Below are 24412 nucleotides of genomic sequence, written 5' to 3' on the forward strand. Positions count from 1 at the left end.
CTCCATCTCTATCTGCTCATCTCTCTCAGCCACAAATCTGCACCCTCCATCCTATCAGGGGCTCTTCCCTGTCTCTATTTCATTTGCTCTGCTGTAATGTCATTACGGCCTACCTCAATTCAATTCGACGCAATTTAAATGGAAAGCTTTCAAAAAACACTGAAATTGGCATTGATAGCCATGCGTTTTGCTATAAGTAAACAATACTCGTCCCTTAGGCATGTAATCACAGCTTGTGTTGCGCAAATGTATTATGGTCTGTCTTCTCATCGTCTGCACGTTCGGTTGTTCTGCTTCAGTCGAACCCTGTTGGCTCATGCATTATTGACCCGCAATTGAATTTTGATGAGCACAAACTCCCCGTCCACCTCACGCATTTGGTGCTGCAGCTGATGCACAGAAAGATCAATGTACAGGAGATTGTGCTACTAGTCGATGTGTTGTTTGCGATGTACTTCGAGCATATGTGTGCAGATTTATTTCTTTTATGGCTTTTGCAGCTGCTTCTTGGCAAGAAGCATTTTTCACTATAGAGGAGACTGGGGCTAGATGTCACAAGGGCTGTATGTCAGTTACTATAAGGTTTGGAGTCAGAAGTTCCATTGCACAAATGCTTGTGTACTCTAGCAGTGGTTTTGTATGTTGGTTTCAAACATCCTTTTTTCAAATCAGAAGGCTGCATTTATTTGATCAAAAATATAGTAAAAACTGTAATATTGTGAAATATTATTTCAGTTTTTTTTTTTTTTTTTAACTTCTTTTTTTAAAATATATTTTAAACAGTTATTTATTTTCTGTGATTCTGCTAAGCTGAATTTTCAGCATCATTACTCCAGGTTTCAGTGTCACAATATCCTTCAGAAATCATTTTAATATGCTGATTTGCTGCTTCGGAAAAAAAACAACAACAGCAACTTATTATTATCAATGTTGAAAACAGTTGTGCTGCTTAATTTTTTTGTGGAAACCATGACTGATCAGCACCTGTCCTTATATCAGGGAGGATGACCACTGGATGATTTTGTAGAGGACTTTCTAGAACTGTGCCACCAAGTAAACTGGAATGAGAGCCTGTTGAATATGTGTTTTTGGAGCCCATGGGGGAATCCAAATGTTCCTAGCTCCAGTACATTCAGTATTCTTTGTGGATAACTGGTTCACTCCACACTGTAGAAGAAGCAAGAGGAAGCCTGCTCTGCAATCTCTGTGCCCATTCCAGCCATTCCTGCCCTAAATCCTCCAGTGGACATCATAAAGCCAGAACTTAAACCCACGCTCGCCACAGATCCTGAGCCCACCGCAGACACAGAGCCAGAGCCTATGCCCACAACAAAGCCCCCGCCAGAGGCCGCATCCGAGTCTCCTCGTTTCCGCTGGTTCTGCCCAGCCCCAAGTCTTCTTTGTCTTCTCCTTCGTCTCCACCAGTCCAGCATGGCTTCAAGTCTTCTTCTTCGCCGTTGGTTCTGCCCAGCCCCAAGTCTTCTTTGTCTTCTCCTTCATCTCTACCAGTCCGGCATGGCTCCAAGTCTTCTTCTATGCTGCTGATTCTGTCCAGCACCAAGTTTCCTTCCTCGCCGTTGGTCTCAACCAGCCTCTCATTCCCTCCTCTTCCAAGTAAGCCATCCGGTTTGTTAGTGTCAGCTCCGCTGGTTCCATCCGGCTCTACGGCTCCTCCTCCGCTGACTCTGTGCAGATATGCTGCAATGCCTCGGGCCTTCCGGTCCCCAGCTATAGACTACTTTTTTTTTTAATCCCCAGCGCATATACTGTTTTATCCAGAACCTTATCTCATTCCCTCCTCTTCCAAGTAAGCCACCGGTTTGTTAGTGTCAGCTCTGCTGGTTCCATCCGGCTCTACGGCTCCTCCTCTGCTGACTCTGTGCAGATATGCTGCAATGCCTCGGGTCTTCCGGTCCCCAGCTATAGACTACTTTTTTTTTTAATCCCCAGCGCATATACTGTTTTATCCAGAACCTTACAGAACATGAAAAGGTCCTCCTATGGCATCAGGCTTTAAACCCATTTTTGAAGGGTTTACATGTGTGTAGATGCATGCATAAGTGTGTGTGCAGGTGTGTAATCCTCAAGAGTTTCTGCTGGAGAGTGAATGTGGAGGTAAGATAGGGTAAAGTAGCTGTAATTCTGACCCCACTGGTGACCCTCCCACAGTCCCACTCTCTTTTCCTTCTCCTCTCAGTCTTTAATCCTCCCCCTTTTCCTGTTCTTTTCATTCTCTACCTCTGAAAGGATTTAGAGATTTGTTCCTCTAAATATCCAGCCCTCATAAATGCTGGGTCTCTGTGGACTCTGTGTCAGGCGATACCTCAACCTGCTCGGAGACACCTGACCATCGCTCTTTTCTTGTCTTACATGTAATCAGCCATTCATAAAAGATCCGTCATTCATAATGCCAGGATAGAGAGATGGGTTCAAGAGAGGATACTGGCAGAGGAACGGAGGAGAGAAATAATGGAGGAAGAATGAGAATTTAGGGAGGTAATTTTAAGCTGCCTCATCCCGCGATGTCCTCAGGGGAAATGCCCGGGTCTGACAGAATTGGGCTGCGGAAGAAGAATAGGCCGAATTTTAATAAAGGGGCAGGAACAGGGCAACATTTGAATAACTAAGAGTGTCATCGCAAAGATATTTAAGACCAGAGATGTTCAGTAATGCTTTATCTCTGTTCAAAAACCTAGTGAACTGCCTAAATAGACAGCACTGGACAATATGAAGGCAGTTTATGCCTTTTAAGATGCCTTACTTTGCCATATTATGAGGCAACATTGCAAGTATATTACAAAACATTAAAAAAAATGTCCATTATGCAGAGTCCATTTAAGCCGGGGACACACTTAACGATTGTAAGGGCAATTATGAATGTAATTTTATACTGATCATGCCCAAACGTGCCGAGTCAGAGCCAGTTGTGTTTGTTTAAATTCGGTTTGTAAGTATTTAAATCTGCTTCAGTCAAAGGAAACGGTCTTTGTGTGTTGATCTCAGTCTTAGAATGTTTTAGCTAGTCGTTAAGTGTGTCCCCGGCTTTAGAGTCCATTATGCAGACCAGTAAGGGCTGCCACACAGTTTGAAATCGACAATGAAGCTGCCACCATTTTGAGTTTTTTTCTGCATGATGTTGCAGCAATCAGGTGGTAAAAGCCGTAGCTCTCAGAAATATCAGAGATTAGAAGTTGTAATTACGAATTCTACGAGGAAGTGAGTGCTTTTTAGTTGGAATCTTGTAATTACAATAATTCAGACATTGCGTGAACACACCTTTATCTAATTTGCTACATGCTACATGCTAACACAAAACTTTAATGAAATCAATCAGTTGTATCTCCCACACGCTTCATGTGAAAAAGCATTATTTTTATGACTCAAGGAGTTGCTTTATTGGTATAGTGACCCTAATTGGTTGCTTATGAGGTTTCATTTCTCTTAGGGTGCTATGCAAGAGGGCTGTATTTTTGGTTTGTGTTTGCATTCAGTATATATATATATATACATACATATGTGTGTGTGTGTGTGTGTGTGTGTCATTTAGTTGTACATGCCACAATGGATAAGGTAAGCACAGTTTTGTATATTGAAGAATTATAACAACTGAATAACACACTGTTTATCCAGTTGTGTAAAGAGAAAAGAAAGAAGTTTGAAACAGAAGCGTTTGAGTGAGAGAAAGATAGAGGGGGGAGTCAGGGTCACCTTCTGTGCAGAGGACAGGTCCAACAGATTCATCAGCAGATTTTCACCTGCCTTCTCTCTCTCCCTCTCACCATCTTAACAAGACTGCTAAAATGCTGTTTTGTTCTGTGCATATAGTGTTCTATATTTTAAAGCCAGTGAGCTGCCTACTTATTTGATATCATAGGTGTATTCACAACATGTTTCTCCCAAGGTATCTCATTTTGACAAATAATTGGAAGCCACACCGTATCCATCATGGATAAGGTAATCATAGAATACCTTGAGCGTAGCAAAAATAAATAAGTAAATAAAAAATTCCATAATTGTGAACAGAGAAAATTTACAGAAAAAAAAAATTGAAAGGAAATGGCCAATATTATCCGGTAATGGCCAATATTATTTCATCCAGTATTGTATATTAGTGTCCAGTATCATATTCTTTGCTGTTTTTAGAGTGTTTAGTCGGTTTAACATGCCATAGGCATAGGTTCTTTACATGCATCTATAGTTCCATAAAAAACCTTTAACATCCATAGAGTCTTGGTCCATTACACAAAAGGTTCTTTATAGTGAGAAAAAAGGTTCGGTAAAACTTTATTTTACAGTGTCCTTGTTACACATATTACATGTAGTTACTGTAGTAATAACTATAAATTATGCATAATTACATGGAACTAAGCATAAACCAAACCCTAATCCTAGCCCTAATCCTATAGTAATATGTATTTAATTGTTATTACTCAGTACTTAAATATATAATTACACTGTAACACGGACACCTTAAAATAAAGTATAACCAAAGGTTCTTCAGATTATTTAAATATTTTTCACACTAAAAAAATGGTTCTTTTAAGAACTTTTCATCAAGAGGTTCTTAGGGGAACCAAAAATGGTTCTATGACATTGCTATGAAAACCCCACTTTTGAAACCTTTATTTTTTAAGAGTGCATGAGTATATTTTTACTCAGCCTTGGGAAATGTTTTTCCCATTTTTTGTAATTATAGGCCATGAACTGAACCATTCAACTCTGATATGATTCGCACATTGTACCCTTTGATTTAAAGCGAAAAGCAATGGGGATTATTGAGGACTATTTGTGTATGTTTAACTATTAACAAGTTAAGTTGCTGTCTTGAAATCAGAGCGTCTCAGTTCTGTTTCTTGATGGAGGTTCTGAAATGAAACCACAATCTATAGCAATCTAAAGTGTTTTGTTTCCTTGGTGTGGTTGTATCTTTTTGTGAATGATGTGTGTGAATTGTTTCACTTAAAGTGAGCTAAGTGACAGCCTCCCTATGGGAACCAAAGAAAGAGATCAAAGTGCCCCTGTTATGCCTTTTTGGATATTATCTTTCATGTAGTGTGTAATATAGCTGTTTATGAATGTAAAAGTCGCAAAGTCTGCAAAGTTTTAAAGATTAAAGTGCATTACGAATGGAGTTTGTAAGGCCTGAATCGACTCATCAGTAATTCCAGTCCTACCTTCTGCTCGAAACTATGTAGCTTCGTAACAAATTCGCAAAATGCCAGGCGATGGTCATCATTGGCTGCCCGGGAACAACGTCGGTTACACTTTATTTTAAGGTGATGTAGTTACATTGTACTTACTCAAATAATTACTGAGTAATAACTACATGTACTTACTATACAGTTACGGTTAGGGTTAGGCTTAGGTTTAGTTACTTGTAATTATGCATAATGTACTGTTATTTCTATAGTAAGTACATGTAGTAACGTGTAACTACATCACCTTAAAATAAAGTGTTACCACAACCTCTACTTTGACCCATCCTTAAACACTGTAGTTGTAGCTGAGGACTGGAAGATTTTGGTTCATGTTGTCGATATGTCGAGAAGACGCTGTTTTCTGTGCTGCAACTGATAAAAATGAGCTGTTATGTAGGAGCAATAGCCATGTGGGCAGCGCTGTGTCATATGCCATAGCTGTGCACAAGGCAACGCGTTCGAGTCTCAGCTGTCAGCTCAAGGTTCAGGCTTATTTTTTCATTAATGACGTCATCAGTAACTAGTCGACATCGATTTTCATCACATAAATGTCGACTTTTAAAAAAAAAAGTCGTGTGTTTTCAAGTGCTGACGAAGCTAAAATTCAGGTATGGTAATGGCCGTTTTGTTTCCAGCTCGTGCTGTAAGCGGTAAACCAATCACAGCAGACTGGGCCATCTGACCAATCAGAGCAGAGTAGGCTGTCGGGAAGGAGGGGTTTAGAGTTTAGAGAGATTGAATCCTTTATTGAACTGTTTCAGACACTGTAAGAAAAGAGGTGATGCTGCAATTTATATGATAAAAAAATAGTGTTTTTTGACCTTGGATACATGTAAACCTATTGTAGGAGACCTTCGAACAAAATTAGGAACATTTAAAACAGCATAATAGGAACATTTTAATAAATATTTCCCTTGTTGTCTTTGTTTTGAAAATGGCAAAAAAAAAAAAAAAAAAGTTAGTCTATGGTAAAGGTAATCAGCTTTTTTATAAAAACAACAGAAGTCTGTGCTATGTCCTCATTTAGATGCTAAATAAACGTGCGTATGAGTGTGTTCTGTTGTGCATGACCTCATATGAGTAATCAACATATTAATCAGTCTTTTCTGAGGCAGTGGTGCTTGTTATTAAAACAACAGAGGACTGCCAATGTCAGAAATTTAGTGTGTGCGTTTGTGCACTTACGCATTCAAATATGTTGTGTGTTGTATCATTATGCATACATATGTCTATATAAATATGCGCATTTGTTCTGTGTGTATTTGTGTGAACCTTTGACCAACAGGTGTGTGTGTGTGTGTGTGAGTGTGTTGACAGTGGTTGAGTGGGAGTGCAGGGCAGCCCGAGGGGATCAGTCTGTTCTTCGGATGAGGACTGACAGTCAAAGAAAATGAAGAGAGGCAGGCCATTCACCTAGACATTACCCTCCGCTGCCCAGGGCTATGAGTGAGTGGGAAGTGAGGGTGTGTGTATGGATTGTTGCAAGTGTCAGGTTTATTGTTTATTGTTTGTTGAGGTCCCCATTAGCTGTTGCCTAGCGACCACTATTCCGCTGCCCCGTGCATCTGCATGAGGAGTGTCTTTGGGGATCTCTCAATGCATCTGTGTATGTGTGTGTGTTAGGGCTGCACGATACTGGGAAACAAAAAAAAACTGACATTGTGATATTTTGTTTTTCTGTGATATATATTGCGATGTGAAAAAAATTCACCAGGTGACTTGAATAGCTCTATTTGGAAAGAATGAATCATTCTAGGATGATTGGGGTGATTTTGTAGGTGAGTGAATACACATAGAAAATAATGAACAAATTACAAGCATAGATAAATATAATAGAACAAAGATACAAATAAAATAAATAGTGCTTTATATTTTTCAGGTAAGTCTATTAGTATTCAGGTACAGAAACTAAATAATCAAATGTAAAATAACACTGCATAATCTTCACTGTATAAATTAAACATAATTAATCTGTTAAAACTACAAAAGTGATTTTTCTCTTTGTCTTCTGTAGTTTGATTCACATTCATGACACAGAAAGCAGCAGGAATATTAGGCTGCTGTCCCTAACCTCTTAACCAATGCCCGGTTTTCTTTCTCAATTGTTTAGCTCACCTGAGCCATAAGCAATTGACCCTTCGCCGGGAGTTTGATTGACAAGCGATCTAACCAATCATAACACCGAATCCGCCATTTTGTCCGACAAAGCAGTCAGGAGTTAGAAGATTAACCTCGGTGGACTTGAACTTGAAAAATGGTGTGTACTGACGTCTTTCCGCGTTTGAAACAACTTTCCTTCTGATGTTCATTCATGTTTATTTGATGCTATAAATTACCTAGTAAGAAGAGATGATCGGTTCACGAGCCGCTTGAACTGAGGCGCTACAGCGATCTGTCACGAGACATTAAAGAGCCACAAAACGGTTGTTCGAATTTCTTAAAAAATTACACAATTTGAAAACTGGGACTTTGTTTAATATTATAAGTAACCTGCTCTATCTTGTCTGTCGACATGTTGTCAGTGTCCTCTTTGCTCTGCAATGTATTTTCCACTCTGTGTGGCGTGACAGCGCCATGGTTTGTCGGACAAAGCAACAGTAACTAAGGGGGGGCGGGTCTTTGCGAAGGGTCAATTGTGTTTATGAGGATACTCGATGTTTTACATGCATTTTGACAATTTTTTTTGCATGTATGTGTACATTCAGGCACAAATAGACGTAGAAGAGGATGGTATTCGGTGTTCAAGTGCATCTGCATGGCTCTGTGTGTATGCGGACAGAAAACAGCCGCACGTTGAGAATTGAGTTCTCTTTCGCGTCTTTGTGCGCTCAAATGTTTAAACTGACAGGGCCTAAAACACGTTCAAATGATAAACTTTCATTGTTCATTGATTACATGGTCAAACTTTGAGAATCCGAGAATCACATGCTTTTTGAACCGTGGTGTCTGGTCCTTACAGATTAATGATCCCTATTGGCTACTTGATATTGCAAACCCTGCAATGTGACTATCGCGGATGCGCACGTCACGATTTTGATGCTTATGGCATATGGCGGAATAATACAGTAATGTGTGAAATGTTGGAGGTGTATGCTAAATTCAGGAAGTTAATTACAACAGGAAGAGAGTGACGTGTTTACTGGCACGAGGGCAGTCACATGACATTACACAGCCATAGCAAACCACAATGATCCAATGATCAATCAATTCCCAATGGACAAAATCAAGTCCTGTCCTATTTTTTTTCCCTGTTTGAGAAGCCATTTCACTTGGATATACATTACAACAGGGAAGAAAAGACTATCACAACTTCCGTTTCATGCTGAGTGCTTACTTTAAAGGGTTAGTTCACCCAAAAATGAAAATTCTGTCATTAATTACTCACCCTCATGTTGTTCCACACCCGTAAGACCTTCGTTCATCTTCGAAACACAAATTAAGATATTTTTGATAAAATCTGATGGCTCAGTGATTTCAAAACACTGTTTCATGAAGCTTCGAAGCTTTACGAATCTTTTGTTTCGAATCAGTGGCTCGGAGCACGTATCAAACTGCCAAAGCCACGCCCCCCAGTGGTGAACCACTGAAATTTCGAAAAACTTATGACCTAACAAAGCCTCATTTACTGAAATCACGTGACTTTGGCAGTTTGATACATGCTCCGAACCATAGATTTGAAACAAAGGATTCGTAAAGCTTCAAAGCTTCATGAAGCAGTGTTTTGAAATCGGCCATCGCTAGATATTGTTGAATAAAGTCATTATTTGTTTTTTTTTTGGCACACAAAAAGTATTCTCGTCACTTCATAACATTAAGATTGAACCACTGTAGTCACATTAACTGTTTTAAATACATCTTTAGTAGCTTTCTGGGCATTGAAAGTGTTAATTATCTTGCTGGCAATGCAAGCCTTACTGAGCCATTGGATTTTATCAAAAATATCTTAATTTGTGTTCCAAAGATGAACGAAGGCCTTACGGGTGTGGAACGACATGAGGGTGAGTAATTAATGACAGAATTTTCATTTTTGGGTGAACTAACCCTTTAAATGTCACTGTCACTGTGTTTGTCTTTATTATTATTTCTTTATTTAATACTGTTTTTATTTTTAAAATTTATTTTGCTCTTTATTTTGTAGTTTATTTAAACCCTTTTTGCAGACGTTGTATACCATACTGTATATTCATGGCTGTTTTTATGTAGCCTTTTCACTCTTTTTGTTTGGTAAGATCTGAAATTACATGTTTTTTTTTTTATAAATGTAGAGTTTTTTTTTTTTTTTTTTAATGAATTGATATATTAGGAGGAAAAAATCGATATAGTAATAGTCGGATTTTCACATTAAAGAGAGTATTTTTACAGAATGAAGGTCACAGTGGCTTTTTACATTTACATCAACATTTTGTTCACCCTGTTTTCATTAGGGAAAGACCAATATGGAACTTCTGAGTCAATTACAAAAAAAGAAAAAAAGAAAGAAAAAAAAAAAGTAATTTTAATTAAAGACCCACCCACAGTACACAAGCATACTTTAAAGCTTAGAATGTGGACTTTACAATGCTCTTATTTGAATTTGCTGACTAATTACAAGAGTTCAGTTTCATAATGTATTAAATATGAATATACTTGATGAAAAATTCATACAGATTGTTGTCATGTGTCATGTAGCGTCTCAGCTCATAGAGTACAACAAGCATATTTGTTTTACATTTAAACTATGATGAATGTATAATTCAGGACCATCAGACACACATGCAGGGCATTCAGCATCATTACTCCAGTCTTCAGTGTCACATGATCCTTCAGAAATCATTCTTATATACTGATTTGCTGCTCAAGAAACATTTCTTAGTATTTCCAATGTTGAAAACAGTTGTGCTGTAAAGACTCTGTACTGTCACTTTTGATCAGTTTAATGAGTCCTTGCTGAATAAAATTTCCTTTAAATAATTAGTTGGAAATGAATTGAATGACTGCTACAAATTGAAATGTGTAATGTTAATTTTGTTTATATTATAGTTTATGTCTTGTGTGTTTTGTTGTATCAAGAAACATTGGCTACACATCGCCGGATGCCATAATGCCACTAGCAAAAATGTACATCAACTGTAATTTTATATTGCTATTGATAATAATGATTTAATCTTCAGTTACTGGCAAATGGCATGTCTGTCATCGAAATATTGTGCACTACATTTTATGCTGTGTAAAATAGATGTGTTTTACAACATCAGTTTTAATTTATTCCTTCCATCCAGGCAAAGATGGAAGAGAAAGAGAGAGAGAGAGAGAGAGAGAGAGAGAGAGAGAGAGGAAGTGTGGCGTTGCTATAGTAACAGACCCCTGGTATATGGCATAGTTTCTGTCCATTGTCCTCTTCTCCTCCACTCTCTCTTTGAGGATCCTCTCATTGTCACCATTATGTGTGTAAGTGAGTGTGTGAGCGTTTGTGGGTTTATGTGAGTGTGTAACCCTCAAAGCTGCTCCGCGGTGATGCAGCGGTTTGCTACTCCTGCATGTGCATGTGTGGGATGTGCACATGTTTCTATGCTCAGCATATGTCTGATTGGAGCATGCATGCCCTCTCTCTCTCAACCGTCTGATTGGCTGCCAGATTCAGAGGAGAGATGAAGCGCTGCATCATAAGACCAACAAAGAAGGACAAAAAGTGGCAAAGCATCATAGATACATATTGATGAGTATTGTTATAAACTATGTGTTTTTAACATTCATGACTGTTTTCATAAATCAGTTCATGTTGAGGATACGGTTATCTCAATATATTCATTTAATTAAAAAAAAAAAAAAAAAGACATTGCATTAAAATTTTCCATGATAACAATAATCTGATAATTATTTTTTACATTCTGGCTGATAACTGATAAATCTGGAAGCTTGTTTCCACAAAAAAAAAAAAAAAAAAAAGGTAATTACCACCTTTTTATCTCAAAATTCTGACATTTTTTTTTTTTTGCAGTTCTGAGTTTATATCTCACAATCAAAATAAAGTCAGAATTGTGAGATTTAAATCTGTAATTGCAAGAAATAAAGTCAGAATTATGAGCTTATATCTCACAATTCTGACTTTATTTTAATTGTGAGATATAAACTCGTAATTCTAACTTTATTTCTTGCAATTCCGGATTTAAATCTCGCAATTCTGATTTTTTTTTTTTTTTAAATCATAATTGTAAGATATACACTCGTAATTGTGAATTATAACATCAGAATTGTGAGACAGAAACTCACAACCGTCTGAAATGTCAGAATTGAGAAATAAAAAGTTGTAATTAGATTTTTTTTAGTTTGTGGCAGAAACAAGTTCAAAATCAAACGTTTTAAATACTACAAGTGAATTTAGTACATTTAGTACATCAAAACATTATAATGTACAGTATGAAAATGGATATTGAGTTTTTACTAACAGATGAAAAGTGTCTCTTTTTCCTGCCGTAATAATTGATTTTGTGCTTGCTGAAGGCTGAATATCAGAATGCTATGAAGGGGTTGATGATCCCACATCCATCATAATAGCCTACATCGCCATTTTGCATGATTCATTCTTGCTTTAAAAAGACAATGAGGTGTCCTTTTTTTATATAAAAATTGATTTATCAACAGTGTTGAGTGGAGGTTGGCAGTATGACCAAACTCTTATATCATAGTTTGAGTAAATATATTGATACATTGTTTGCCTGTGATATATAGTTATTTTTTGCTGAAAATTCAACAGCAAATGGTTTCAATATTAAATATTTGACAGATAAAAGGTACTTCATCTCATTTGATATTTTGTTCTTTTTATTTTGACTGTGATGGATGCAAGTAAATAGATCAGATTCGTTAATGAATGAGAAATCTGGCAAAAACAGCTGCTTCACATTATTACACTTGAGTTACAAACAAGACTTAAAGCAGTAGAACTAATATCATTAGATGGATGGATGGAAACTTGTGAATGTAAGCCATGTTGCTCGGCAATCATAAACCTCAAACTCTGCTTCCTGTTACATCTTTTATTAAGTTTTTCCTCAACTTGACTTATCTAGGACACCTGCTGCACTGTATTTTCGGACTACACAATGTTTCTTTACCACTCAAATATCTCTACTGGTTGACAGTTTTGCACGTTACATAATCAGTTGGTTACATATGCATACATCCTTTATTTCGCTAAAGTTTGGCAATAATTTGCTGAAAGAGTTCTCACAGCCTGTGTGTGTATGTGTTTCAGAAAAGAAAGGAAAAGTGAGGGACAGCCCAACTAACAAAAAATGTTCATAACTTTGAGAGAACCTTGCCAGAAAGTTATCCAAAGTTCTGAAACGTTCCCTGTTAGTTGGGAGGATGGTGTTAAAATCAGATTTATGAGCCATGTCACTGGTGCCCTTGCAGAAAGTGATTTTTTGATGGTCGCTCTGAATGAGTCGATGAGACGTCTCTGCGGAGAACTTCCCATCTCTCTGCGAGGACTGCATGAAGTCCGGGAATCACTACTGTAGTGTGCATCTCAGGACGGGACAGCGAGGCTGCGGAAAAGGCACAGAATGGGGTCCGAAGGTCATAGACCTTCCAGTAAAATTAACAGAACAGAGGTCCTGTTTACACCTGGTATTAAAGGGTTAGTTCACCCAAAAATTAAAATTATGTAATTTATTACTCACCCTCATGTCGTTCTACACCCGTAAGACCTTCGTTCATCTTCGGAACACAAATTAAGATATTTTTGATGAAATCCAATGGCTCAGTGAGGCCTCTATTGCCAGCAATGTCACCGAACTTCTCAAGATCCAGAAAGGTACTAAAGACATATTTAAAACAGTTCATGTGACTACAGTGGTTCCAACTTAACACTAGAACCGCCACGGGGTAAATTTTACCCGTGGCTGTTTTTCAAATGTACATAACAGGTTTTAAATAAAACATTCAAGTCTCCCAGTCATTGACTTTTACTAAAATTTACAATCCCTTAGTGTTAAAAATTGTTTAGATAAAACCAGATCAAAAAACGGGGCATTTATACCTATAAGCGCCATGCGGGTCAAATTTAACCGCTATATAATGCCTGTATTTTTGTGCTGTCATTTTCGTGCCCCTTATGTTTAAACATTGTACATTGCTAGGCAACGCCTTTCACTCACTGAATTAACGGTTATCGGTTTTATGAATATAGTCACAATGAGTAAATGCCGGCGATTTATGGATGCCAAAGAGGTAGAAGCACTAAATGCCATGAGTGATGGAGAGTCTGTTGGTGGTGAGATCAGTGATGCATCCTGGGTCGGCTCAGCATCTGACGGCTCATCTGACAGCGATCCAGAGCCTCCGAGAAAAATTAGACTGAGTCTGTTCTTCAGGACAGGATTGCTACAATAGTTACAGAGAGTGAGCATCAATAAACTTTGGATGCAAATAATTAAGGTGAAGCTGCGCGCTTAAATTTGTCATTGCATCATACATCCTATGCAGTGTGGTGAATTATTATTGTTCATTATTGTCTATAGGCTATTTTAGTAATGTAAATAACATGGGTTATCTTAATATATGATTAATTATAATATTACACCACCTAAATATGTATTTACTTCCTTCTAATTCTCGTTGTCAGTGCAGACTTGTTTAGCTTATATTGACCGTTATGAAAAGTGATTAGTGTAGCCTGCATAAAAAATTAAAAAAAAAAGCCTTGAACATAAAGCAACAGGACAAAAATATAGTTGATGACTAGACATAATCATTTCATGACTCTAGACACTTCTTTGTGAAGACAGTGACATAATACAGTAAAATAATATGTTCTTTAGCCATATAAAAACAGCAGTGTTTTGAAATTGGCCATCAATAGATATTGTTGAAAAGTCGTTATTTTGTGTTTTTGGCGCACACAAAGTATTCTCGTTGCTTTATAATATTAAGGTAGAACCACTGTAGTCACATGAACTGTTTTAAATATGTTATGAGTACCTTTCTGGATCTTAAGAGGTTCGGTGACATTGCTTTGAATGCAGGCCTCACTGATCCATCGGATTTCATCAAAAATATCTTAATTTGTGTTCCGAAGATGAACGAAGCTCTTACGGGTGTGGAACAACATGAGGGTGAGTAATAAATGACATAATTTTCATTTTTGGGTGAACTAATCCTTTAAGATATGTTTTGGTTGATCGGATCACAAGTGGATGACGTTAAATATAGGTGTATATAAGGGTCTGAAATGTTTTGAGCTTGTCTACTTCAAGACGTTGTTGAAAACGCTTTCAACCAGATTGCTTTCATAGTGCAGACGCTCATATGGGCGAATGCATTCAAACAGAGCAAAAAAAACTGCCCACTCTCAGCCTACTGACCTAATGAGTAAAAATTATGCCAGACAGGATTTAAACTTTGTCGGCTGAAGACCCACCATTCTGCGTTCGGAATGGTCTTGCGACTATCAGAGCAGAAACGGAAGCTGCTGCTCTCTGTATGTTTTTCTGTAATCTCCGGCCGCGTTCATATGCAAATTGCATGAGCTTGTTTCATCCATTAGATCGAAAGATCTGAAAAAGCCCATACATTTACCCACACATAGACCCTCCCCTCAAAGAAATCAGGACAGAAGTGGTTGAAAGTGGACAAAAGAGTTATTTAAATTGTTATTTTAAAGAATATATAGATTTATTAAATATGAACTGGTTCTGCCGTGGAGAAAGAAGAAGACGCAACAGTTTAATTGTTGCTGTGTCCTTCCTCTGGGGACGGCGGGCAGGCACGTGCTGCAGGTGGTGCGACACTTTCTCCTCTCGGAACAAATTGCGCTGTGCTGACAGTTCTGGTTCACGTTGGCTCTCTGGTGGGATGGCAGACACAGATTGCAACCATGACAAGGCACCTGGGCCAGGATCAGGACTCCATCCGGTTTCAGAGGACGAAGCTTTGTTTTTCTAACTTGCACTCTATAGTTTATTGCTTCCTGCTGTAATATCTGTAGGGTTTTCTAAATGGTGAAACTAAATTATTCTCTGCTCTGTTTGATGTACTAACCTGATTACCGTGTCTACTTTAAGACAGATCATTAAAGCTAACTGTGGCGTTGATTCTGGAACCCCACAGGGAGGCTCTCGGCACTTGTGCCATCGTGTAAAGCTTCAAAGGCCAGAGAAACGCATACAACTAGTCATATCTGAGAAATCTAATAGAAATCTGTTGACTTCATTAGACACATGGAGAAAAAGGCCATGTATGGAATAATAACATGCTATTCTTATCATTTATACAGGATAGATCATGCATTCTGTGCACAGTATGCATGAAATATATGTATGGTGTGTTATACTTTCAGTGTGTGTGAGAGCACATACAATTATCCTACAACACAATGCTCTTGAATTGACCTTTCATTTCCAGTGCGTTGTCTGACCAGGAAGTAATTATTGCCATGTTTTTTAAAAGGTGAAGTATGCTTTAATTTTCTCATAGTACACATTGCACATTACCACATTATATCAATGATTCTCAAATGACTCATCCGATGCTTCAGTCTCTCTAAACCCCTCCTTTCCACGAGCATGCACTACTCTGATTGGCCAGACCTAGGGCTGCAACAAACGATTATTTTGATAATTGATTAATCTACCGATTATTGGAACGATTAATTGACTAATCATCGATTATTAGACTGATTAATCAGTATGCTTTGTTCGATTATTCCACTAGCAATTAGTTAAAATACTGAGTTATACTTTAATAATTAAAACAAGGAAATCACTTCAGCTTTTGAAAAGTGTATTTTTAATGAATTTGTTAAAACACACTGTTAAAATGATTGGTACTGAGTTTTTATTAATGAGTTTTACATTGAATGGCTTTTCTGAGGTAAATGTAACATTTTGTGACATTTGTTTGCAAGCTGTTTTATTGACGTCTTTCTGCAGTTGAAACTCTGATTAAGTGAGTACATTAGAGATGGATTCATTTCGGTAAATTGTACTGTATCTTTCAGCATACTTTTTGATGTTCATTAATGTTTATTTCGTGCTGTAATAGCAGAAAAGAGGAAGAGATAATAGGTTCACATGCCGCTTGACCTGAGGTGTTACAGCGATCTGTAATGCCACATTAAAGAGCGCCAAAACCACATGTATTGTTTGAATCGCATAGTAAAATTGACAGAATTTAAAAGCTGAGACTTTGTTTTATATCAAAAGTAACCTGATCTGTCTTATCTGTTGGCGCGTTGTCTGTGTCCTCTTTGCTCTGCGATGTATCTTTCACTGCATGAGAAAACGGACGTGTGGCGAATAGTGAGTTTGAATGAGAGTTGGTGGCCCTGCATGACAGTATTTTTTGTAGTTATGCTAAACGTTATGTTTGTTATGTTTTATGCTGTTAAACTCCCACATTTTACGGGTTCGACTTCGTTTGCACTAAGCACTCCGAAGCGCCATGTCTTCTTCTATTGGATTTGATCCGGGAGGGCTGCATTACAGTATTGCGCTACAGCGCCCAACTGGTCAAAACGCGTTGTTGCAGGCCCTTCAAATAGATCATATGAGATCAAAGATTATTTGACAACAAAAATATATGTAGACAATTTTTTATTGTCGACGTTGTCGATAATGTTGACTAATCGTTTCAGCCCTAGCCAGACGGCCCAGTCTGTTGCGATTGGTCTACTGCTTACAGTGCGTGCAGAAACAAACGTCCATTACCATAACTGATTCAGCTCTGGAGGCTTCCTAAAGCTCAGCGATTGTACACACTGTAAAGACAGTAACGATGGTGTCAATTTTACTATATCAATCTGAGCGCGAGTCCGATGATGAAACATTGGAAGAACTAGTTATTCAACCGGGGCCTCCATCGCAAGGATGACTTGAGCAGGACGTTTCTGATAGTAGTTTGATACACTACTCAGTATGACCTTCATCATGAGATGTTGCAACTGTAATTCCTCACCATCAGCATTAACAAGAGTATGTCCATCAACAAACCTATGTGTATATTTCTAATTTATTGCGGTATTACTGTATCAATAGTGCTAACGTTAGCCGAGCACTAACGTAATGTAACATTAAAGTTTGTAAAACAAATCTTGCTCCATCCTTTATCATTACTCAGAGTAGTAAGAGCGATACACAATCTGCACACAGTTTTAGGTAATAATGAGCCACAGCTGATTTGCAGAAGTATTTCAGTAAGACAGTGATAACGTGAGTTAGCCGATTAGCCGGAGACCTAGCACAATATAAAACTCAAAACTACGTATTTTGAACACCCAGTAGAAAATATACATCAATAATTAATCATACTTACAGCTTGTGATTCTGAGGAGCAAGTTGGTCCAAATAAAGTGGCTATTGTCCTATATCTTTAATGGTGTTTTGTAAATCCCATTTAGACCTCACAGAGATTTAAGAAGCAATTGTGAAAATGTTATTCTGCTGTTGTATCGCTGTGGTAATTTTAACCACTGACTCATCACATCCTCATACTTTGGAATTGTTTACAAAGAGAATTTGCTTTTGCAAAGCAGAAAACAGTGTCTTCTTGAAATGTACACAATACGAACCAGCTACAGTGTTTGGGGGGCGGGTCAAAGTAGACATTGTTCGTGAGCAGCCAATGAAGACCATAGGTGGGCATTAGGCAAATGTGTTACCTTGTGATGTGCGGCCGTTACATAAGTGGGATTCGAAATCCTAATGACTCGTTTAGGCTGTTCTGAGTCGGTTCTTTCTTTTGAGAGACAATAACTTTATTTACCGTGCACTTTTGGCTTCACAACTTTGCAGATCGTTTACATTCACAGACAGCTACATTACACATTGCATGAAAGGTAATATTCAAAAAAGCATAATAGGGGCACTTTAAATTATAACAATATTTCACAATATTATTTTTTTTACTGTATTTTTCAAATAAATGCAGTCTTGATGAGCATTGAAGAGACTTCTTTCAAAACATTAAAAACTTTTGAATGGTATAATATTTGTATTTTGATTCATTACTAGATCAGGCTTCAAAATTAGCTTGGATAAAAAGCATTAAGTTTTATACAAAATTGCATTAAAAATGCAAAATATGTGTTTTATTTTTAAGATTATAACTAGGCAGCACTTACACAATATTGCAGACATTTCAAATAGTATTATTACTGCATATATGTTCTTTCGCATACTATTTTTTTTTATAGTATGCATTATATATACTGTGCAGAATTCTATAAGAAATAAGCTACCATTCCATTCGAAACATAGCCACTTTCATCCCTTATAAACTGACATGTTTTCTGTCTTTTAATTTTCTTATTTTCCCCTGGGAGTGGAGAAAGACACACAGGAAGAGGGGCAGGTGGGACAGGAGATGTTTTCTGGGCAATCAGCAGCTCAGGACAGATGGTGGTGGTGAATCATTCGGCAGGATTCTGAAGACACATTGGAGTATCGCACGGCTTGATATTCTATCATTTCATGCAATGTGATGTGATTTATATGAAGCGATTACGGTCTATGGCAGACTAAACTGGTTAACAACATCTGCAACTTTGGCATAGTGAAGTGCATTTCTGCTGAATGTGAGGTTGTATAGAGCTGTGGGTTTTTGACAAAGTGTGGTCTGCAGCAGCATATTTTTCAAGGAGAATGATGTCTTCAGAGATGCACAGAACCCTCCCCCTCCCAAACCCCACCCCCACTGCATGCACGCACATGCTCAGAAGACAGCTGAACAAAACATGCAACCTTTGACTGGGGTTTCTGCAGTAAACCATCTGTGCTATCTGATTTGTTAGTGTTGAAGGTTTCATACCTGATAAGAATGAACAGTTCACACATGCCGTCCTTCAGAACAGCTGAGGATGTGCACGTAACTCATGTGTTACATGCGTAGGTGATCCTACAGCTTATTTAGAGAGACTTAAGCCCAAGTCTTTCATCTCGGCCCCCCTAGAATTCAGCGATTAACTCTCAGCGATTAGCTGCCAGCACACAAATCTGTGATGGCCTCAGCCCTCTTAAGTCTGTGATGATGTAATCTCTCTTTACTTTTGCTGAAAACAGTGACTGCAGTCTGATATTTTCAGTTATTTAATTCAGAATTCTCCCATTATCAGTCAAAAAAAGTTGTACCATTAAGTATTGTCCATGTAAAAACTATTATTGTCATTATATGTTTTGTGGCCCATGTGCTTTGTATTTCATGGCAACCACCACAGCAATAATAACAAGCATGTCCTCATACCATGTTAAACTCGGCATGAAACAGAAGTTGCAATAGTTTTTTCTTACCTATATTGTGACGTATATGATGTGAAACGGCTTCTCGAACAAGAAAAAACAGGGTGGGACTTGATCTTGTCCATGGGGAATTAATTGCATAGTTGTGGTTTGCTATTGCTGTGATCTCATGTGATTGACAGGTTGTCCCGCCCTCAGTAAACACTTCATGAAAGAAGAAAAGATATGTCGCTGCAAGAGGGAGGGGATTACGAGAGCACACAATTTTAAAAAAATTGATACAGTAATATTCCATAAAAAAATAAGAATTGTCAATTTTGATTTCATGGTTTGATTTAGGGATTTATTCGGTACCTAACAGAAGGATGTGAAAGCAAAACCCCTTTGTTTGGCCTTAAAACTTACTGGCCGTTACATTTCCGACACACGCTTGAGATTTTTGGCCAATCACAACACACTGGGTCAGCTGGCCAATCAGAGCACTATTTAGTTTTCAGGAGGCGGGGCTTTGTAGAAATCAAAACGTTTCAGACAGACATTGACTACGTTCCACTCCAAATTTTTATGCCCTTCACTCGCTAACTTCCCTCAGTCTCGTGAACTCGGATGTGCGTCATTGCTTACGTTGCACTAGTGCCTACTACTGGCGGAACTCGTGCATAAGGTTTAAATGAAACGCACTAAGCCCTTGATCACTTGGAGGAGTTCACTATGGAGCTGATTTAATATTTAAACCCCTTTTGTACTTATGAATTTGTTTTATGCACCATTCTATATGCTTATAAGTTGTTGGAGAAAATATATAAAATCTTATAGGTATATGAGCTGTTGGAGAAAAATAAAATTACACAAATGAAACAAAATATCAATAGTATAAACTTTGGCTGTGAACATAAAGTAGCTACAAGTATTATGTGACTGAATCTCAACGTAATTAATATATTATAGACTATTATGCAATTTAATTCTGAAAATAATTAATTGGTCATACACTTCAGTTAAGCGCGATCTGCTGTGACGTCACAATCAAGTTGAATTGTGGGATATAGAGCTGCTTGAAGTGTACATCGGAGTAGACTCGCTCCCTCGGTCAAAATCAAGGGAGCGAGGGTCTGTCCATATAAACTTCCCTCGTCCACTTCACGAAGTGGAACGCACTTCAAAATGGTGGCTGGGATTCCCCTGAGGGGAAGTGCTTTGGGAAGTTTGCGAGTGTGTGTCTAAAATTGGAGTGGAACGCAGCCTTGGAATAGAGGTGCTGCAATATTGTACAGTATGTGAAAAAAAAAAAAAAATGTTTTTTGAACATTAACAAAATAATGACCTTTTAAAATAGCATAATAAGACCTCTTTAAGAGTTACATAACGTGAAGATGCTATTTACTTTGATGCAACCTATGGGAACATTTTTGCAAAATGCTAGATATGTACCAAAACGTACATATCACTGCAGTTTCCAACAGAAATGAACACCAGAGGCAGTAAAACTGCAAGCACTTTAAATCGTTTTCATACACAGTTATGATTACAGTGTCAGATTATGGATTAATAAAGAGCTGTTTTCACGTCTCCTTGCACAATATTATGTTATGATCTCAGAACGCTTTTTACCAAAGTGCACGATTTGTAAACAAATACATTTTGGAGTTTGCATCACTTAGCCAGCTCCATATATTTTGCTTTTCTGATGTAACAGGCTTGCTCGGTAGCTCAGCTAGTACGAAATTGTACTTGGGGACGAATACGGTGAAATATGACTCACGATAAAAGATACGAGACTCAAAGATACGAGATCAAAAACAAGCCAAACGGCATGCTTACGATTGTGTTTTTATGTCACATTTGCCTTTGTTAAAACTATCGGGTAGGTTTAGGTGTAGTGTAGATGGTACTTTATTTTAAAACGTAATGGAGCATTACACTTTTAGCACCACTCACCAGACATTTCTAATCAGAACTGCGTACAAATACACACAAAACCAACATAATATAAAATGTACCATATTTACATTCATCTGTTTCGGAAAAAAAAACTTAACATGCTTTTAGCGCACACTCAGTGGGCTTTTCCCATTGAAACTGCCACGAAACGTACATGGCGCTACGTATTTTCATTTTGCAAAAATGTTCACACAGATACGTTTTTCTAATGAGCCTGGGCTTTGATTTGGTTGCTGTCCATCAGAAAATGCTGACTTTCCAAACTTTGCTAGGAATTTTTTCAGACGGCAGCCTTTATACTTTAACCGCCCGCAGCTACAACAACTCTTTAATTTCTCATTATTAAGTCCTCAACAGTGCAGAGCTAACAGCAGCCTAACCAAGCTGAACATCTCCCACAGGATCACCAGATGTCTTCTGTGCACACACATACACACACACACACAGATGCGCTGATAGGAAGTCACATTGCTGAGATGATGCTAATGAGTGAATTCCTTTCCACTTGGTAACAGTGTTTACGCTCTGAGTGAGGGGTCACCTTCCTAATGAGAACAACCACACAGCCCTTCTTAAACCCCTTTTACGCTTACCGTGTTTTCCAAAAATAAGTCGCACCTGACTATAAGCCACACTGGTTCAAAACTGCATTGTTGATAAGTTGCATCTATGTATTTTAGTCACATTTGATTCAGTCATATATAATTCAGTAGTAATGTAGAATACTGGTAAATAAAATGAAACATTTTACAAACATTTTAAACACATGTATTTTAGTTTCCCTCACTCCACAACAAATCCTTTAAATTTAACGGTGTTCATAACAAAACAGGAATGAAAAATGTAAGTATAAAACAAATTATTTGTTTTACAAGTAAATACTACATACATGACATTAATTAGTTGCATTAATTAACACATAATTAACTCTTTCCCCACCATTGACGGAATTTTCTATTATTTATGACACAACGCTTCCTCGCCATTGACGGAATTTTCCGTCAATTCATCTTTTCACTGTTATATGGTAGGGGGCGCCATTACACATCTTCTGTAAGAGTAATCTCCAGATCAAAACACAGGCCAAAAAGAAGCAGAAACAAGCGATAAAAGCATTGCTAATGCTTGTATTGCATGTTCAGATATTCAGAAAATGTTCTGGGGGCCATGAAACTTTTGTGAAAATGATCAAAAATGCTGGAGGTGGCTGGCAACTTTTTTTTTTTTTTTTTTTTTTTTTCACTGGCGGGGAAAGAGTTAACATTAGTTGCTTTGGACTTTAAGTCGCAGAATGTTTCAGATGATAAAAACTTGACTTATATTACAGAAAATATGGAATGCTCTCCAGCTTTGCTCTTCCTGTGGTTTTACTATCTTTCTTGCTCCCTTGAGAGACATATGGCTGTGGTGGGTGTGGATGTGTGGTACATTGATCGCAAGGGCTACAGATCACAATGAGTAACTACCCACTCGGTTTGCACAGACCCCCAGAGGTCAATGTGTAAAACACTGAGCATCACTCTTCATGTGTTGAGGCCCAGTAACCTTGAATGTGTGTATGCCAGTCATGCAAGAAACAATGAATCTGCTTTAGATTTAAAGGAAAAGCACTTTAAAAATGTGGGAGTGTGCGCACTTTGGACTGGGTTTTGGAAGTAAAAATACCATTAAAAATCTTCATAGCCAAATTGATTTTTAGCAATAACCTATAAACCTTTCAAGACAGACCTACCATGAGCTGTAGGGTTGTTAAATGATGGTAAATGTTTCAGTACTAAATACTGAAGCAGGAGCCACCAATCAGAGAAGTCGTTGTTACCATAGATATGGGAATTGCGCTCCAGAGCAGTTATTGCAGGTTAGCTAGGTAATGTTAGCTAGTAAAGTCTTAAGCTGGTTGTAGCTGTGTTTTGGAACATGGTAACTGTTTTCTATCTGCTTAATAACTGGTCTTGTGATGATGATCATTTGCTGGATATAGAGCCCTATGATTTCCACAATAATCGGGTATGATCAGGTGGTAGATGGTTCGTTGTTCGTCCGAGATGGTTACCCAGCTTGCACTAGATAATGACCAGCTTAGATCAACGATAAACCAGCTACCATATTTCAAATCTACCAACTGAAGCTGCTTTTTTTTTAAAACAGGGGACTTACCTGGGATAAGATCAAAGTGTTTCATATGACGAAAATACATTTAAATTACACCAAACCCTTGGCTGATTTGATTACATCATTCAAAATGCTTTTTGGGATGAGTGATTCATTCTTTCTTTTTATAGGTACACAGCCTGTCTTTTTTTTTTTTTTTTTTTTGTATTGTGTGTATCTTAGTAATTTTTTTCCTTCCAATTTTCAAATTTTATTATGCCTTGATTCAAATTTTGTAATACGATTCATCCCAAATTTTCTTGTTTAGGGATGACTTTGATGATTTATTTTATATATTTTTTATGCCTATAGAGAAAATGAATGGGAGACGTGTATGTTAGAAAATCAAATAAATCAAATAAATGCAGCCTCGGTGAGCATAAGAGACTTCTTTCAAAAACATGAAAAAACAGACACCAAACTTTTGAAAGTTATATGTATATATATATTGTTGTTTTCAATAAATTCAATGAAAAAATGGTCTATAAATATATGGAAAAACCACAATAATAATCAAGTAAATAAAATATTTTACAATTGACTTAATTTTATGTTATTTTCTCTTTTTATCTGGAACCAAAATATAGTTATTCATAACAAATGAATGACAATTCTCACATATTATATACATATATCATTTACATATACCACTAGTTAAAAACAAGACTCAAAACAGTAAAATAATATAAAACAGAAGTATGTAAAAGAGCTGTATTTTTAGTAAAGGTACATGTTACAGTAAATTAGTTCTGTTAGGACAGAAGTGCTGAGGTAAGGTTCTGTATCCCAGGTCTTTAATAATTCACTGGTGCGTTGCCTGGTGTTAAGCACTGTTAATGACTCTAATATTCACCCTGTGGATGCTGTAATTGCCTGTTACAGCCAGGCCAATATGTGTCCAGCACA

At 37.5% G+C, this 24412-nt stretch overlaps 1 protein-coding gene and 1 long non-coding RNA gene across 2 annotated transcripts in view; one reads left to right on the forward strand and one right to left on the reverse strand.

Annotated features, from left to right (window-relative positions):
• The window catches only part of LOC127519353 (NALCN channel auxiliary factor 1), a 147983-nt gene that overhangs the window by 23774 nt on the left and 99797 nt on the right, over window positions 1-24412 (forward strand). The window lies entirely within an intron of this gene.
• LOC127519356 (uncharacterized) lies at window positions 12013-17727 on the reverse strand. The gene is made up of 3 exons (XR_007931793.1): window positions 17493-17727; window positions 12863-12999; window positions 12013-12727 (listed from the first exon to the last, which is right to left on the reverse strand). It is a non-coding gene; the product is annotated as an uncharacterized LOC127519356 (long non-coding RNA).

Source organism: Ctenopharyngodon idella, chromosome 9 (assembly GCF_019924925.1).
Source record: "Ctenopharyngodon idella isolate HZGC_01 chromosome 9, HZGC01, whole genome shotgun sequence".
NCBI classification, from domain to species: Eukaryota; Metazoa; Chordata; class Actinopteri; order Cypriniformes; family Xenocyprididae; genus Ctenopharyngodon; species Ctenopharyngodon idella.